Source organism: Dipodomys spectabilis, unplaced genomic scaffold (assembly GCF_019054845.1).
Source record: "Dipodomys spectabilis isolate Male_0828 unplaced genomic scaffold, ASM1905484v1 ptg000417l, whole genome shotgun sequence".
NCBI classification, from domain to species: Eukaryota; Metazoa; Chordata; class Mammalia; order Rodentia; family Heteromyidae; genus Dipodomys; species Dipodomys spectabilis.
This window is the reverse complement of record NW_024871094.1, coordinates 481153-497739: the sequence shown is the minus strand read 5'-3', so window position 1 is coordinate 497739 and position 16587 is coordinate 481153. Positions and strand designations below refer to the sequence as shown.

General features: G+C 36.2%; 1 pseudogene; it reads left to right on the top strand.

Annotated features, from left to right (window-relative positions):
• Positions 1-16130: 16130 nt before the first annotated feature.
• Positions 16131-16230, top strand: LOC122097212 (annotated as a pseudogene).
• The last annotated feature ends 357 nt before the right edge of the window (positions 16231-16587 follow it).

Here is a 16587-nt window from a genome sequence, read left to right as displayed (position 1 = left end):
TTGACTTATTGGCCAATTGGTCCTGCTAGGCCCTGAGTTCAGATCCCATTACTAACAACATGTGGATCCTGGAGTAAGAAGCCAAGTGTGAAACTTGTTTTCCTTTTCTCTGAGAATCCTGGGTGTCAGGCATGAAGGAGAACATTTCTACAAATCTTGATGCTGTGTGATAGAATGTCATTAATGTAATAAACAGAATAGGTTTCATCATAGTAAAATCAACTCTAAATAAATGAATAAAACAAAAAATACAAGGAACAACACCACCAAACATAGATGGACTGAACATCTACCGGTAAGTATAAATCCTATCTTTACAATGTATATAAATAGTGTGTTTTCCAGGGCTGGGGCTTGAATTCAGGACTACTGAACAGTGCTGACATTCTTATCTTCAAGTACAGTGATCTTCCCCTTCATCCACATTGCTGCAGATTTACCCAGATCCTGAGTTCAAATCCAAAGCCAGGGAGCTAATTTTTTTTTTTAAATTTTCCTCAGCGTGAGGCTTGAACTCAGGTCGTGGCAACTTTGCCTCAGGTTTGATCACCCTATGGTGGGGTGCAGCAACTGGACAAACAGCTGCTCCTGTGATCCTAGACCCTCAGGCCTTGCAGGAAAAACAATGCACAGAAAAAATATGGCCTTTTTAAATTTTCTTCCTTTGCACGGTATCCCTCCTGGGTCTGAATGACACTGTTGCAAAGGATACTTCACCTTGCATTGTTGAAGGCTGGCAGACTATTAGGGAAGCCATAGGCCCACGTGGCAACATAGGTCCTGATTTTGAATCCTCGTCCTGACACCAACCAATGGCAGGAGATATTAAGAAACTGGTTCCCATCCATAGGAATAACAATGGAAGGATATCAATGTCACAGTTGAATGAGTTGATAGTGAATGATGCTGCCATAAAATTAGACTACAATAAACCTCCAGCAGTATTCTTTCTGTTGAGGCTCGTTTTTGCTATTCCAGGTCTTTTATTTTGGAACCAACCCAGATGCCCTTCAGTAAATGAATGGATCAAGAAAATGTGGTATATGTGCACAATGGAATTCTATGCCTCCATCAGAAAGAATGATATTGCCCCATTGTTAGGAAATAGAAAGGCTTGGAAAAAGTTATATTAAGTGAAGTAAGCCAGGTCCAAAGAAACATAGGTCCCATGGTTTCCCTTATTTGCAATATCTAGAATATGTCTGACTCAAGCAGAAAAGGTCAGAAAAGATTATGTTAGGGATGATATGTATGCAAATGTTTTTTTTTCTCATTCATGCGATTGTCTCTAACACATTTATAAGATTATTTCTTTGTTGCTTTGTATGTCCCTCCCCCACAGTATAACCCCTGCTTTCACTGTATTTGATGTTGGTATGATTTGTGGAGGGGAAGGGGAAAAACAATTCGTTTAAATAGGGATACAGGTGGACCCCTTTCAACAATGAGATGTACAAGTCATTATGTCGAAAATGAACATTACAACTTTGATGGGGGAGGAGGGGTGGAAGGATTTTCTGGGGGGTGGGGAGGAGGATGAGAAGGGATGGGAAGGGGAAACAAAGGAGAAGGCTACAATGCTTGATAAGAAATGTACTCATAATCTTGCCCATGTAATTGTAACTCTTCTGTACAGTATTTTCACAGTAATATATATATATATATATATATATATATATATATATATAATAAAAATAGACTCATTTCAGGAGGCTGATTGATTTTATTTATTGATTATGAAGCATAAAAAGAATATTATTAATTACAGGAACACAATAATTTCAGGACATTGATTTCATTAATAGTTTAAGGATGAAAACAATAACATTAATTATATGGAGGCATAATAAATACCCAGAAATTGGTAGGAATGTAGTCTATATAACTGAATAATATATAGACATCTCTGATTCTCTATAAAAACATATATTTATTAGCATACTGCCATCTGCATGTCAATCTGTTCTTATTTTGTTAATACCTGGGGCACAATCTCAGGTTCTGGGACCTGCCTGTCCACTCAATTTGCCACAGGATGGTGTGATGACACTCACCCATTCATGAGTTTGGCCTTGTAGGCCATGAATTCAAATGCCAGCACTCCCAAACAATGAATTGTGGAGTAAGAAGCTGATGGTGACACATGTTTTCCTTTTCTGTGAATGTCCTCGGTGTCAGGTATGAAGTAGAATATATATGTAGACCTATATCCTATTTAATCAATGTAATCAATGTTCTATGTGCCATAATAGTCAATAACATAAATGTTCAATACATGAATAAAACAAAAAATATAATAGCTATACTTAACACAATATGGAGTCAACATATGTACATAAATATTAATCATTGGTGTAAATTGTACATGAATAGGATGTTTTCTAGTCGTGGGGATCTATTTCAAGGGTAAGGAAAAGACTCGAATTTCTTGACTTAAAGGAGGCAAGCTTTCCCTTCCCATACAGTGCATCAGAGTTACCCAGAGCATGAGTTCAAATCCTAGTCTTGGCATAAAAAATAGCACCTTTATATTATGTGAGGCCCAATTCTTAGGTATTTCATTATACCTCCATTATATGAATGTGATTGTTTAAATGTTTCATAAAATATTAACTATAATCAATCAGTGTCCTATAATATAATGTGTATAATTTCATCCTTGAATCATTCAAGAACTGCACATTAAATCATGACATATAACACATTCCATTGGTAATTATATGGATAGGAACAAGTTTCTTAGGATCTCCTGCCATTTGGAGGTGGCATGACCAGGATAGGAACTGTGGGCTCCAGCTCCCACCACTTCAACACAAGGATATGGAACTCACAGGTCTGTCCAAGAACATCAGCAAGACCAATGATTAGGCAGGCACCAGTGGCTCTCAGCACTCCTCCTTGATACTTACAAGCCTGTGATTGAGACCCCTGACAAACCAGTACCAACAATGCCAGAAGTCCTGTGGCTTCAATTTGGAGGGTGAGCCTTGAGAAAAACAGCTCGCAGACTGTGCCCAGATCCTGAGTTCAAGATCCAGGACAACTATCTGTGCAGCCATCCAGCTAAAGCAGGTCACCCTCTTGTCCCCAATTGAATTGGACAGAGTTCCATCAGAAAGGGCTGGAGGACCTACTGTCATCTTGACTCTTCCCATGTTGCTGGCATCACAGGATTCCGGCCACAACCCCATTCTTTCATGTTTCTTTCTGATCAATGGGATACAAGAATGATGGCCCCGCCCACTTTCCAGGCTTCCCAGTAGCACATAGATACCCTCTGTTAGTTTACACCACTACCAGCAGTTGAGGAATGTAGAGGTGGCTGAGTGATGAGCAAGAGACTCAATGTGACTTCAGAGTGTAGTAGGAAAATGATGCACCAGCCCACCTCCCGGCCTTGTCCCTACATTCCCGAGGTGGTGCCAGGTTTCAATCCTCAGACAATGGTGCCCTGCCAGCTGGCCTAAGGACCCAAAGAGGTCTCTGCCCCTGGTCCTTTGCTCTGGGCCCATGTATCCATAATGCCACCGCCGTTGCTGCTTGCCTCACCTGGAGCAGACGCCAACAGCTTCTCCCAGCAGCACAGGCGAGTCGCTGCCCCAACACCACCCCCACCTGGGTCAGACACCCCTCTGCGGTCACCATGACCCCCTGCTTGTTTCCTCTCCTTGGCTCTGAGGAGCCACCTTTCTGTCGGGCATTTCTGAAATAGCGACTCAATATATGCTCAGGCTTGACTGGATCACAGTCCTCCTATCTGTGACAGGTAGGTCCTCTGTAGTTGGGATGGTAGACATGTAGCGCCATGTTCATTCATCAGTTTAGATGGATTATTCCAAACTCTTAATTCACAGCAGCCGATTCTTTGCCACAGGTGAAGATCTGGGTAGGGCCTCAACCATCAGACCTCAGTCTCCTCACAGGAGAGTTGTTAGGAAACAAGAGATTTATACAGAGGGATCTCTAGAGCATGGCTAGGTACAGAGGGAGCAGCCTTCAGATAAGGTTCTTGGCAATTCTGTGAGCATATGACAGGAAGATACCCGAAAGGGCTCAGGTGGGGCCAGTTATTAATCGTGCAACAGGTGGGTATTATGAAACAAAACATGGCTCTCTTTCATCCTTAACCTATCCCCATAAGGCAGGGGATCTTTCACTCTGTTGAGTTTTGCAGCTGGGGAAATTGAGGCACAGAGAAGCCAGGTGACCTACTTATGACCTCAAGTTCACAGGAAGCTCAGCCTGACTTTTCTACCATGCTCTCTAGGACATTGGGTGCTATTCAGTCCACTTCTTGTGGTGGGAAGTCCACTTATTGTCAGTCAGGCCTGGGAGCTGTTCCAAGCTCCTCAGCTCAAGGCTACCACTTGAGCCCACAGCACTACTTCCAGTTTTCGGGTGGTTCTTTGGAGAAAAGTCGTTCCTGCCCGGGATGGCTATGAACCATGATCCTCATATCTCAGCCTCCTGTGTAGTTAAGATTAGAATCCTGAGCCACTGTCTCCTCACTTAAGTGTAATTCTGCCTTTCTTTCTATCTCTCTCTAACAGGAACTGGTTGAATGGGTGCTGGAGGAGTTGGCCCAGCATCCCCATGTGGCTAGAACCCAAGGTGGCCCTCTCATTCTGGAAATGGTCTGTGGGTCAGGGCAAAAAAAATTTGTTTTTGGTTAGTAAATGCAAAATAAAGAACACATACTTGGAATATATAATTGCATTCTGACACCTGACAATAGTCCCTAATTGATGTACTTTATATTAGGATACTGTGTTGAAAAAAGTTTTGTTCATTAGGTCACAGCAATTAATGCCAGGAATGTGCTTAGATGTCAGGTGAAGATTAATTCTGGTAATTCAAAGATTCCAGGATTTTGTGTGATCACTGCTAATCACAAAGAGAAGGGTAGTCTACGTGAGATTTGGAAATCTTTTTGGTCAGTCATGACACCAAAAGGCAGAGAATAATTAACAATTGTGACAGAAGAGAAGGAATAACTCCAGATGGAAGGAGTAAATGATAGTAACTAAGTTATAGCAGAAACTGTTCTAGAGAACCACTTTTTTTGGGGGTCCGGTAGTGGGGCCTGAACTCTGGGCCTGGGCGCTGTCCCTCAGCTCTTCAGCTCAAGGCTAGTGCTCTACCACTTGAGCCACAATGCCACCTCCGGCTTTTTTCTTTTTTGCTTATGTGGTCCTGAGGAATCGAGCCCAGGGCCTCAGGCATGCAAGGCAAGCACTCTACCACTGTGCCATCTTCCCAGCCCATAGCGGACCATTTTTGATGATTGAAAAACTAGTTATCAACTAGGCTGATTCTTCATTGCCTTTAGCATTCTAAATCTCTTAGGCTAGTTCTTAATCTCTGTGTGATAAATGTATCTCCTTCTATGCTGTTCTTTCATACCTGATCTCCTTTGCTTTCTAAAAAAATCTCAGTCTTTCTATATTTCTCTATGAACATTTCCTGATACTAAATACACCTATACAGATGGCAGAGGATGCTAATGTAAGGGTCCCATAGCTCATGAGTCATTAATGTAACAACATGGAAAAGGAGGACATATTTATTACTACCTCAATTTTTCTGAAAAGCTGCATTGGCATCATTTTGTTAAAATTTCCATTCTTTGGCTACATAGTATCATTCAGTGTACATAACTACAAACATGAGCCAGGTCCTGGTGGTTCATGCCTGTAATCCTAGCTACTCAGGAGGTTGATACCAGAGGATTGTGGTTCAAAGCCAGCCTCTTCTGGAAAGTCTACCAGAAACCCGGAAGTGGTGCTTTAGCTAAAGTGGTAGATCACTCAACTTGAGATGAAGAGCATAGGGAGAGCACCCAGAATCAGAGTTCAAGCCCCACGACCGACAAAAAAAGCAAAATATGACTTTAAGTTTCCCCCAAAGGAACGACAAGATCAATTAACTTCCCAAGCAGAAAAAATAATTCCAAAATTATTCAGTGCACCTACTTTTGCTGAGTTACTTAAGTTATGGCTTTTTTGCTGGACAGTCTTTTATTTTAAAAATTGTCATATATTAGGTTAACAGTAAACTTCATATAATATTTCTTGTTTCAAACGAAAAGTCCATACAGTTGGTGTCACTTAGCTGTCTTACATTCTTAGTTCAAAGCCAACCTTAGTTCAAAGGCAGGAGAGTCGGTCAAATTCTTATCTGAAATTAAACACCAAAAAAACAGAAGTGGAGTTTTGGCTCAAGCAGTAGTGTACTAGCTTTGTGGGCAGGTGGGCAGGAAAGACAACTGTTCAGGATCAGGGTCCAGCCTCTGGATTCAAGCCCCAGAACCAGAAAAATCCAAACAAACAAGCAAACAAAAAACCCCAAATATTTCCTTGGGATCCTCCTTAAAGGAGCACTAGTCTGAGAAGAGGCACATTTGCTTATCATAGTCACCAGATCCTGCTTTTTTGGAATCCGTATTGCGCTGGAGACCTCAGGACCAGACTAAAGAAATTGATAACTGTCTCCTGCAAGAAGAGAATCATCTCAGGGGTCAAATATCCATCCACAAGACACTTTAAAACCTCATGTCTTTGTTTCTATGCTGTAGAACACATTTAAAACAACTTTATTTCCTTTTGTTCTATGCTGGCCTTCAAATGGCACATTATTTCTTTTTGTAATACTCTCAACTAGAAGTTTACAGAAAAGTTTTATATGAGTATAGAACATACTCGAAAAAGTCAGGGACAAAGTTTCCTTCAAGCCTTAGGATTCTTTCTTGTACTGTAAAAAGGAAAGCACAAGTTAACATGAACATTGTCATTCCTCTATGTTCATTTCCTCTCCTGGGAGTTTCCACATCCAGTAGCAGTTATTTCCACTAACAATCGATGGTGCTGCCTAAGGTATGATGAAATTTTCCGGGTTCACTGAAATGACACAAGGACACCTTTAGACCTGAAGTAACACATGTTTCAGAGACAACTTAGTAAAGAGAAAATATGAAATTTATGTTGCTTATAAATACATTATCAATGAGTATCTTGAGTTCAAACTTTTTAAGTTCTCTGTAAATTAAGGCGAATTTTAAATGGGAAGAAGGTTCTCACGTCATTCTTTTTGTGAGTGTATATGCTACACATTATTTCCCAAGTGTACATGCGTTAACAATAAGGGAAACAATAACAATAATAGGAGAAACAGAAGTTCTCTGTTTAAGTATAAGTGTTCAATGTACTATAAAAAGACTCTACAAATAAGACAACATTGAAATAATAAAGCCCAGTCTAGTATGTATATTTATGGGAGTGATATAGAGAAAGCATTACTCCTATGTGGAACACGAATTATGAGGGCACTCCCTTTCTAAATCATGCTTGCTAATCAAGCAACTTTGTAGAAAGAAGAATGGAAGTATAATTCTGCTTCCAAAAAAAGTCAGACATAAGAGCATGGACTTAACTGGGAAAAAAGTCCATCTTGAGAGAGTAGGGAATATACTAACAATGAACTGGTGACTAAGATGACATTTCTTTTTCTTTCCTTTACTTATATATTTTTTTGTTGGAGGAGGTCTTGGCACTTGAATTCTGGGCCTGGGCACTTTCCCTCTGCTATTCCGCTCAAGGCTAATGCTCTACCACTTGAGCCACAGTGCCACTTCCACTTTTCTTGCAGTTAATTGGAGAAAAGAGTCTCTGAGACTTTCCTACCTGGGCTGGCTTTGTACCCCAATCCTCAGATCTCACATCCACCCAGCTTAGGATCACATTTCTAACAGTGTACACTCAGTATATGTAATGTGTATGTTCATCTATCTTTATGTGAATTCTTGAGTTAAAAATCTGGGATACAGCTTAGACTTCACACTCACAAAAATATTTGTAGTTTAAAAGCTGATTCCACTGGATAAATAAAACCTACGAGTGTAAAGCAGTCTGGGAAGTTCAGTTTGCATCCAGCATGGGCAGAACAGTTTTTGAGACACTATCTATTATAACCTGCCAAAAGCTGGATTGGAAGAATGGCTCAGGTCATGGAATACCAGTCATGAGCAAGATTGATAAATAAGAGCTTGTGGCTTTTGCATACATACATGCAAACATAATCATAAACACAGAGGCACTAAAATGTGCACACACAAATACACAAATGATACAACTCTCAGAATATGTAGAAAATTTAGAAAGCAATGGAAAATATGTCCTGAGTAAGACAAGAATCAAGTGATAATTTTTAAAATTAGAAAATCCTCAAGTGAACTTTCTTCAAAAAAGTTTGAGAATATTAGATAGGAAAAATAAAGATAGTAAGAGAGTCAAGTAATCAATACTAAAGGGATTGGATCCATGGAGGAATGAATCAGAGACCACACAGGTGATTTGAAAATGTTCATATCCTATGTCAAATATTAGAACATATTTGAAAATAGTACATGAACAGTCTGAGAAGTCTAGTGGATAATATCACTGGAGAAGTTCAGAATTGCTAGTCTGTATCTAGATTAAATAAACCAAGAAACTATGGCAGGGCAAAGTGATACAAGGCTAGAATTCTAGCACACAGACTGACAGGAGATTAGAGAGTGGAATTACATAGTGATACCTTCCCTGAACTAGGTAGTACAATTTTGTCTTAATAAAACAAAATAAAAAAGAAAGGAATACACAGTTGGATGTTTGGGGGTAATTTTGTCACTATGTTTTGAGAAGTCAAGGTTCTTATTACAATGCAACTCATATATAATCCTCAGTTGTGTTTCAAATGCTGTCTTCATTACAGAACATTTCAAGATGCAAAATGGCTCTTGATTCCTATCCAAAATTCTCATCCAAATTTATCATAATTCTGTTGGATTCCAAAGAATTGTTGAAGGATTACAAAAGCTTAAGCCCAGAGAAAAAGCAAAGTTCGTCTAATGTATGTCTTCGTAGATATTGCTAAATTAGAATTTAGATTTAAAATAAATGTTTTGGTTTTGTTTTTATTTTCATATTTTATAAGACATTACAAAATTCTTTTTAAGTAGAGAGTTTAATTGACAAATTCACAAATGATTCTTGCATTCTACTTGCCTAGAATATACTTTCAAGAGAGTTATAATTAGAACTTAGTTAATAGATAATTCCAACATTTCATGTATAAAATGATAATGTGAATAATGTAGACAGAGTTGGCAACAAATAGATGATGTTAATTTATAAATTTAGAAAACAGCAATTTTTGAGGCTTTGGTATACCATGGTAAGAAGAGAATAATTGTATGACATCTTATTTTTCTACCTGTATATAACACAGGAAGCAATTTCCTAAATTATGTGCCTCTGTATACAATGAGGAAATTGTTAGGTTTGGGGGTTGTTTTTATTTTTGTTTTTGTTTTATTGATTTGTCATAGGGCTTGAACTCTGGGCCTGGACACTGTCTCTGAGCCTGTTTATTCTCAAGGCTCGTGTCCTACCACTTCAACTTCAGTGCCACTTTATCTCTGACTTTATTGAGAAGATTCTTAGAGATAAGAATCTAGGGAACCTTCTTCCCTGAGTGGGTTTTGAACTGTAATCTTCCTATCTTAGCATCCTAAATATCTATGATAGTTAAAAAAAAACATAAATATAAATATTTGCAAGTGTTCTGATCTCAAGATTACCAGTGGGGGAAAATGATGCAACCTAGTTTATTGTGGTGTTCTTTCCAGAACACGGAGGGCATCACATTAGCAGAGGTGTAGTATTTTTTCACAATAGAGATAAGCTATTCATGATGTGAATTAAGGGAATTTTGAGGTGTACCCTACAAGTTGGAAACTGTTGGGCTAGGATGATTTTATGGCATAAATCTTAGGAATGATGGTCATAGAAATAATAACTTATTCTGATAAACAATTGCTTACTCTTGAAGAATTAATTATTACAGGAGTGTCATAGTTTTATCCTCTACCAGAATGTGGCTATTTTTCTGTTGATTTTTCAATCTGTAACACCCCACTGGAATCTGCATCTGTTGCAGAATTTCATAACATGCCAACAGGAGTGGAATGCTCAGAATTTGAAAATGAGTAGTTATCAGTCATAGGAATTTTGAAGAACACATATATTCTCTCCTCTTAACCACTTATTTACTTTTAAAAGTTATGGGTTTCCATAGAATTAAACTGTTTTTGGTTTGAGTATGAGAAAGTACTTAATTTATTCTTTTTTCAAAATATTGTCAAGCATATTGTGAAAATATTGTCTAGATGGATTCAAGTTGATGTTCCTCTGATTAAAAAGGGTTAATTAATTCAAATTAGATGCAAAATAGTATTAATTTTTAAAAAGTTACTACATAAAGTATAATATTTACTATAAAAATACAGTGAAATTTTTTCATGCAACTTATTTTTTTAATTAATTTTATTGTCAAAGTGATGTACAGTAGGATTGCAGTAATTGTAAGGTAGTTAATATATAACTTTTCAAAGGTGTTACCCCCTCCTTCATTTTTCTCACAGTTTTCCTTCACCTCAATACTCCTCACAAGTTGTAATGTACATTTCCAACATATTGTCTTGTGAGTATTGCTATTGCATTGGTTTGCCCTTTGTCCTTTGTCTCACCATTTTGTTGTTCCTCTTCCCTTCCCTAATTAAGGTAAATGTATACACAATACACAGGGTACCAAAATCAAATACAGCCTGGGACAAACCATAGGGGATAAAAAACAAAGAAAAGATTAATTACATAGTACATTAAAAACACAAACCGTATATAAAAATCTGTTTCGATATCTTGGAGTTCATTTTGCTCAGCATCAGCTTATATAGACATATGTGTGCATAACAAAGCCACTGGAAAATAATAATTTCATGGACACTATATCAGGAAAACAGCATGTTAACAGTTTTTGATGGTAAAGTTGGAATTAGGATTGGTAAATTCGCTATTCTGATAAAGGAATTTCAAAAGAGTTTTCAAATTATGCCAGGTAAATTTTAATTGCTCAAATTTTTTAACAACTTAGCCTATTAAGAAAATTTAAAATTGCCTCGGAAAATAGGCTTTCATGCAAAGAAATCCATGGAGACTTAGTAGAAAGGAAGTAATGTGGATAAAGTTGGCTCATTTTCACACTAAACAAACAAACCACAGAAACCTTGCTATAAATACTGTAGTTTCCCTCAAGAATTATCCTTACCCTGGACATATACTCTCACTGTGTGAAACAAGGTTGTAGTGTAATTTAAATTCAATTTTTTTTTAAAAAAAGACATCAAAATGTGTGAATTGACCTTTAATTACCAAAAAGAAATTCTCTGAAAAAGATAATTTGGGTCAAAATATTTAGGGAGAAAGTGCCCTCCACAATGAAAGAAGGTATTGGGTATACACTTTTCTGTTTTTGATACTTTCCACAATGTTTTTACATGTGAAGCACTGAAACAAAGAAAAAAAATCGGATTGGATACCTCAAACCAATGATTTCACCTTTCTAAGTAGCTCACAAAATATAATATCCTTATTAACATGAAATAGTGAAGACTTCTCTTATTACATTAGCCAAAAAGTTTTGGGATCAGAAAACAATTGAGCAAATTGAAAAGGTAAGAAAAGGTGTTCTTAGAACCCCTAGATAAGCGTATTGGCTTCAGCAGTAGAGGGATTCCAAAACTTTTTGATATAGATTTTGTTAATATTTTTGTTACCTAAAGTGATTTTACAGAGCCTGTTTGGCTCATTACAATGCAGACCAGATTGAATGAAGACATGAACATAAATTCCACATCCAAATAAAAGAGTTTAAAAAGAGAAACCATGAAGATGTAGCAGTGGGAGAGGGTTATGCTCCTTCAGCTTCAATAGACTTGAAGCAAAGAAGGTGTGATTAATTGGAAATCAGGCAAGAACTATGAGGAGGACGTAGAAGTAGAACAAAGAAGTATTGTCCATTGTAACAGATACTGTCATACAAGATATGGGTGATTTAACTCTATTTTTCTCCATACATCTTGTTGAGCAAATGCAAGACCAAGAGAAAATAATCTATTGAAATAATTTTGAAAAGAATAACTTTGTTCCTGATATGTTATCTAAGGAGAGTCTTAGGAGAGAAGATTAAAGTAAGTGGAGTGTACTTCCTCTAAGCATCTTGTTAACAACATATATCTTTTTAAGTTAGAAGTGATTGAACCAAAAAGTGGGGGAGTAATTATTTTATGGCTCTTTAGACACAAGAAGACTTTCAAGGTAAAAAAAAAGTATAGCTAAATATTTGTGATCACAGCTTCTTGGACTGGTTTTATGGAGACAAAATTTTACATTACAATTTGTCTTCATTAACATAGATGTTGGGTTTTCGTGGCAACAAAATGCAAAGGTGAAGTTTAATGGACTCTCTTGGATAAGTAAACAGCATGGTAGAAAAAATGGCAAATAATATTTACTAAATTAGTTTGACTAATTACTTTGCCAGAACAAAGAATGAAAGATATAATTCAAAATCACTTGACTTAAAAGTATGAAGAAAGAGTAGTTAAGAGAGATGAGAGAAAACATAGAGGACTCCTCTGTCTCCAGTGGAATAATGGGTTCTTGATCTTGTTTCTTCCATTCTATCTTCACAAGCTATCAAGTGTGGCTGAGGACTGGAGTATCCATTGCAGACAAAGAGAACACACAGAAGAAAATATTTGTAGCAGATGTTGGTGATTCTTAACCTTAGACAATCTATATAAATCTGTTCAAAATTCTTTGCTACCCCAAACTGCCCTCTTTGAACAACGTTATTTGCTTTTCCCAAGACTACCCTTCATCAACTATTTAAAATTTTGAGAGGTCATATTCATCCTCTCTAGAGATTGCTGTTTGGTTTTGATTTTTGTGTGTTTTTGTTTTTTGTTGTGTTTTATAACTAAATCTCAAAAGGTTGTGCAAGTGTATTACAATAAATATGCCCATCAAATTGTCCAATATTCCTGGATTGGAGTGACTCCTTCTATCATTCTCAGCCAACCCCTTCTCCAAGATTTATTTCAGATTTACCACTTCCTTTATCACATGTGTACATTGAGTATTCTAGCTGTACTTGCCCCTTGTTCCATTTTTCATTCATTCTATGTCTTTCCTCTCTGGTTTCAACTTCCTGATAGTCATTCTGTTAAACTGTCTGCTAATACTTTGAAAGGTTTTTATACCTTCCATGGAGTTTCAATTCTGCTCATACTTGAACTGATGTCAGGTTATTTTTCCATAATTAATTCATCTGCAATAACAATTTGCAAGACTGGAGACATGAAGCACCTAGACATGATTTTATTCTCATCCATTTGGAAGATTAAACTTTAGTCAACAAGAAAGTTTAAAAATGTTTAGAATATTTTCCTAACTAACAAATTTTATAAATGGCTTTGTAAAAAGGCTTGTGATTATTTTATTTTACATGGGATAATAATTTCTACTTCCTATAAGTTTTGTAAAAAGAAGAAAACTACGATTTACTACTGTAGAGGAATATGGTAGAAATACAAGACAGATTTTATGTTTGTCATATCTCTGATGAGTACCCATGTCCGTGACTTTAAGTCATATTTCTTACCATGTTAGACAGATAGGGAAAACATAAACAACATATGATAAGGCAACTATTTGTGACTTTTTAAAATATACCTTATTAAGTGATGAAGCTTACTTTATTAGCTAGTGTTTGAGTTTGAATTATGGGAGGTTGAACTATTTAACAAATTCCTGGAAGGCACCTACTGAACAACACAATTGGTGGGAGGTACTATTTCTACCCTTTAATGAATGGTTGAACCTCTTTGGCATTAGTGCTGGGTAAATGAATCAACTCTATTGTAACTTGCACCCTAAGCTTGAAAAGTTTGTAATGTCACTAATTATCATCGACTTGTCAATTGTTATTTTGGCGAATGTGATTTTAAAAGATTATTTGCAAAGGAATCTGTTTTCAGGAGATTAAATATAGGTTATCATTTGTTTGTGAATGATAACATTTTTATACTACATAACCAAGTTTTACTGAAGTACCAGTATTTTGAAGCATTAATGATCTTCTCAATTAATGTTTTTGTGAAGTAAATTTGACCTATAAGTCAAGTTTTCCTAACCTTGGTAGACCAATTATGGATCTATCATTCTAGGAACCATTTTTTTGGCCTACTTATGTTGGATATTTGCTGGCCTGAAATCTTTCAGTAATTATTAGAAGAAGTGTATTAAAAATAATTTGTGATCTTGTTCACTCATATGGACTGGTCATTTGTAAATTGAAAGTTTGAATTACTGTACTTTTTCCGATTTTGTGATCTCATATTTCATTTTAAGTTGCCTTGCATTTCACAATTGCTTACTGCTAATTCCAGTGTCGTAAGGAATTGAGATGGATTTTCAATTACTTTCTAGGCATGTTGCATGGGCCTAGATGAGAAGTCTTGCCCTTGTTACTTGATGATGCGGATAACTGAGACCTGGGATCCTAGGACCCGTGTGTCCTGCAGAAGAATAATACCTTTTAGACATCATGTCAGCAAAATTTGGGTATAATCAGTAGGAATGCTTCAGAAATATGGAGAAAAACATTTTGGAACCGGTGAGTTAAAATAATAAACAGAGTAGCAGAGTAAATTCCCTTATAGATTAGAGGAAAACAAAAATTTCTTTTTAAAATGTGAATTCTGAAGACCAAGAACACTTAATACATATCACAAGTTTATACTGAAGACATTGCATTGATACTTTTCATATTCTAATATATATTCTAAACCTAATTATTTATATTCCAATGTTTTTATTGTAATATATATCTATTTATTTGTCAAATTATCAATTAATTCTAGTAAGTTTCATTGTGTGAAATAAAATATCAGCACGTATAAATATAAAATACATAACTATATATAACATAAGAAAAAGACACATGTTTTGCAATGTTCTGTTGTAGTTAGGGTATCAAAGACAACTGTGTTTTAAAATATTATTCCATTATTTCTACCTCAGTGTTTGGTAGAGTAGGACCTAAAGCTTTACCATTTGTAGATTTACAGCCTAGAGGCAAGAGGAAACACTGTGATTAAAACATTACCAATTTAAGGCCTAATATGGGGGAGAAACATATAGACTTTTCTTGTAACTATGAAAATATTTGGTGAATGAAAGGGAGTAGTGTAAATTCCTGCCTGGATGGATGGTAGACTGGCCAGGACATTAGGTAATCATGCTTATGAAAAATTTTTTCACCTTCTTGACTTTAGCCTCTTTTGAAATGTTAGGTATAAAAAAACAATTATATTTTGATAAAATACTTTCTAGTCTAAACGATTCTGTCTTAACTGTTTATCTTTCTATGATCCCTTTTTTTTTTTTACTCCTTTTTCTTTTTTTTTTTTTAAATTTAATTTAATTTTATTTGTGAACATACTGTACAGAGGAGTTACAGTTACATGGGCAGGATAATGTGTACATTTCTTACCAAGCATTGCAGCCTCCTCCTTTGTTTACCCTTCACATCCCTTCCCAGCCTCCCCCCTCCCCCCCAATCCCAATCCTTCTCCTTCCTCCCCCCCCAGCCCCCCTCCCGCACCAACGTTGTAAAGTTCGTTTTGGACATGACAACTTGTGGACCTGTTGCAACAATGAGAAGTACAAGTTGTCTATGATCCCTTTTAAGTAAGATTAGTTTTGTTCCAATAAGAAAATCTATGCTGTCATGGTAAGATATTCTGGTTGGTCTGTTGCTACATGGAAGAAGAGTAAAGGGTCAGTTAGATATTTTTGCCAGTAAGACCTCATTTAGGAATTTTTAAGCTGCAGAAGTTTAGAAGTAGCTCTTAAGCAAGGCTTACTTTGCATTCACTAGCTCCACAAAGATAATTCAGTAGATAAATAAGTACTTGAAAAGCCATCATCTTTGGTCCTAGCTAAAAAGGCTTCAAAGTATGATCAAATTTAAAATGAAAAAGACTTAAAATAGTCATTGACAAAAAATTTGCAAATGTGAGCAATCGACCAAACAATATAAGTTTTTTTCCAATATACATAGAATTTTAGCGAAGTAAGATCAATAGTATTTTTAGGAACAATAAGGTTTCCTAGTTACAAACAGTCAACTAAGGATATATGCCTGTATAAAGACTGCATCATTAAATACTTAAATTTATAGGATACTACATGCTTCAGCAGCACGTTTACCCAAATTACAACAATATAGAGATTAACATGGCACTTGCACAAGGATGATATGAAAATTTGTGAAGTATTCCATATTTTTCATTCTTCAGATGCAAGAAATGAAAATCAGTTATTAAAACATTGATTACAAAAATACAAATGTAACATTACATGTAATTCATTGAACTGAAAGTTAGTTTGACATCAGTGTACTAAATCCTCAACTTAGAAAGGCCTTTACATAGCATAATCTTTACAAAACTTTTGAAATTAGATAACATTGTCATTTTATCCCAAAGAAATAAAATACTATAAGGACTTAGGAAAAAAAGGAATCTTAAACTGTTTCTATATGGAATGCTATCTGAAATAACACATTTAATAATGAGCCTATATATTATAAAACAATATAGAATTCAAAGTATCTTATCAAGGAGCGAATGAAATACATTATGGA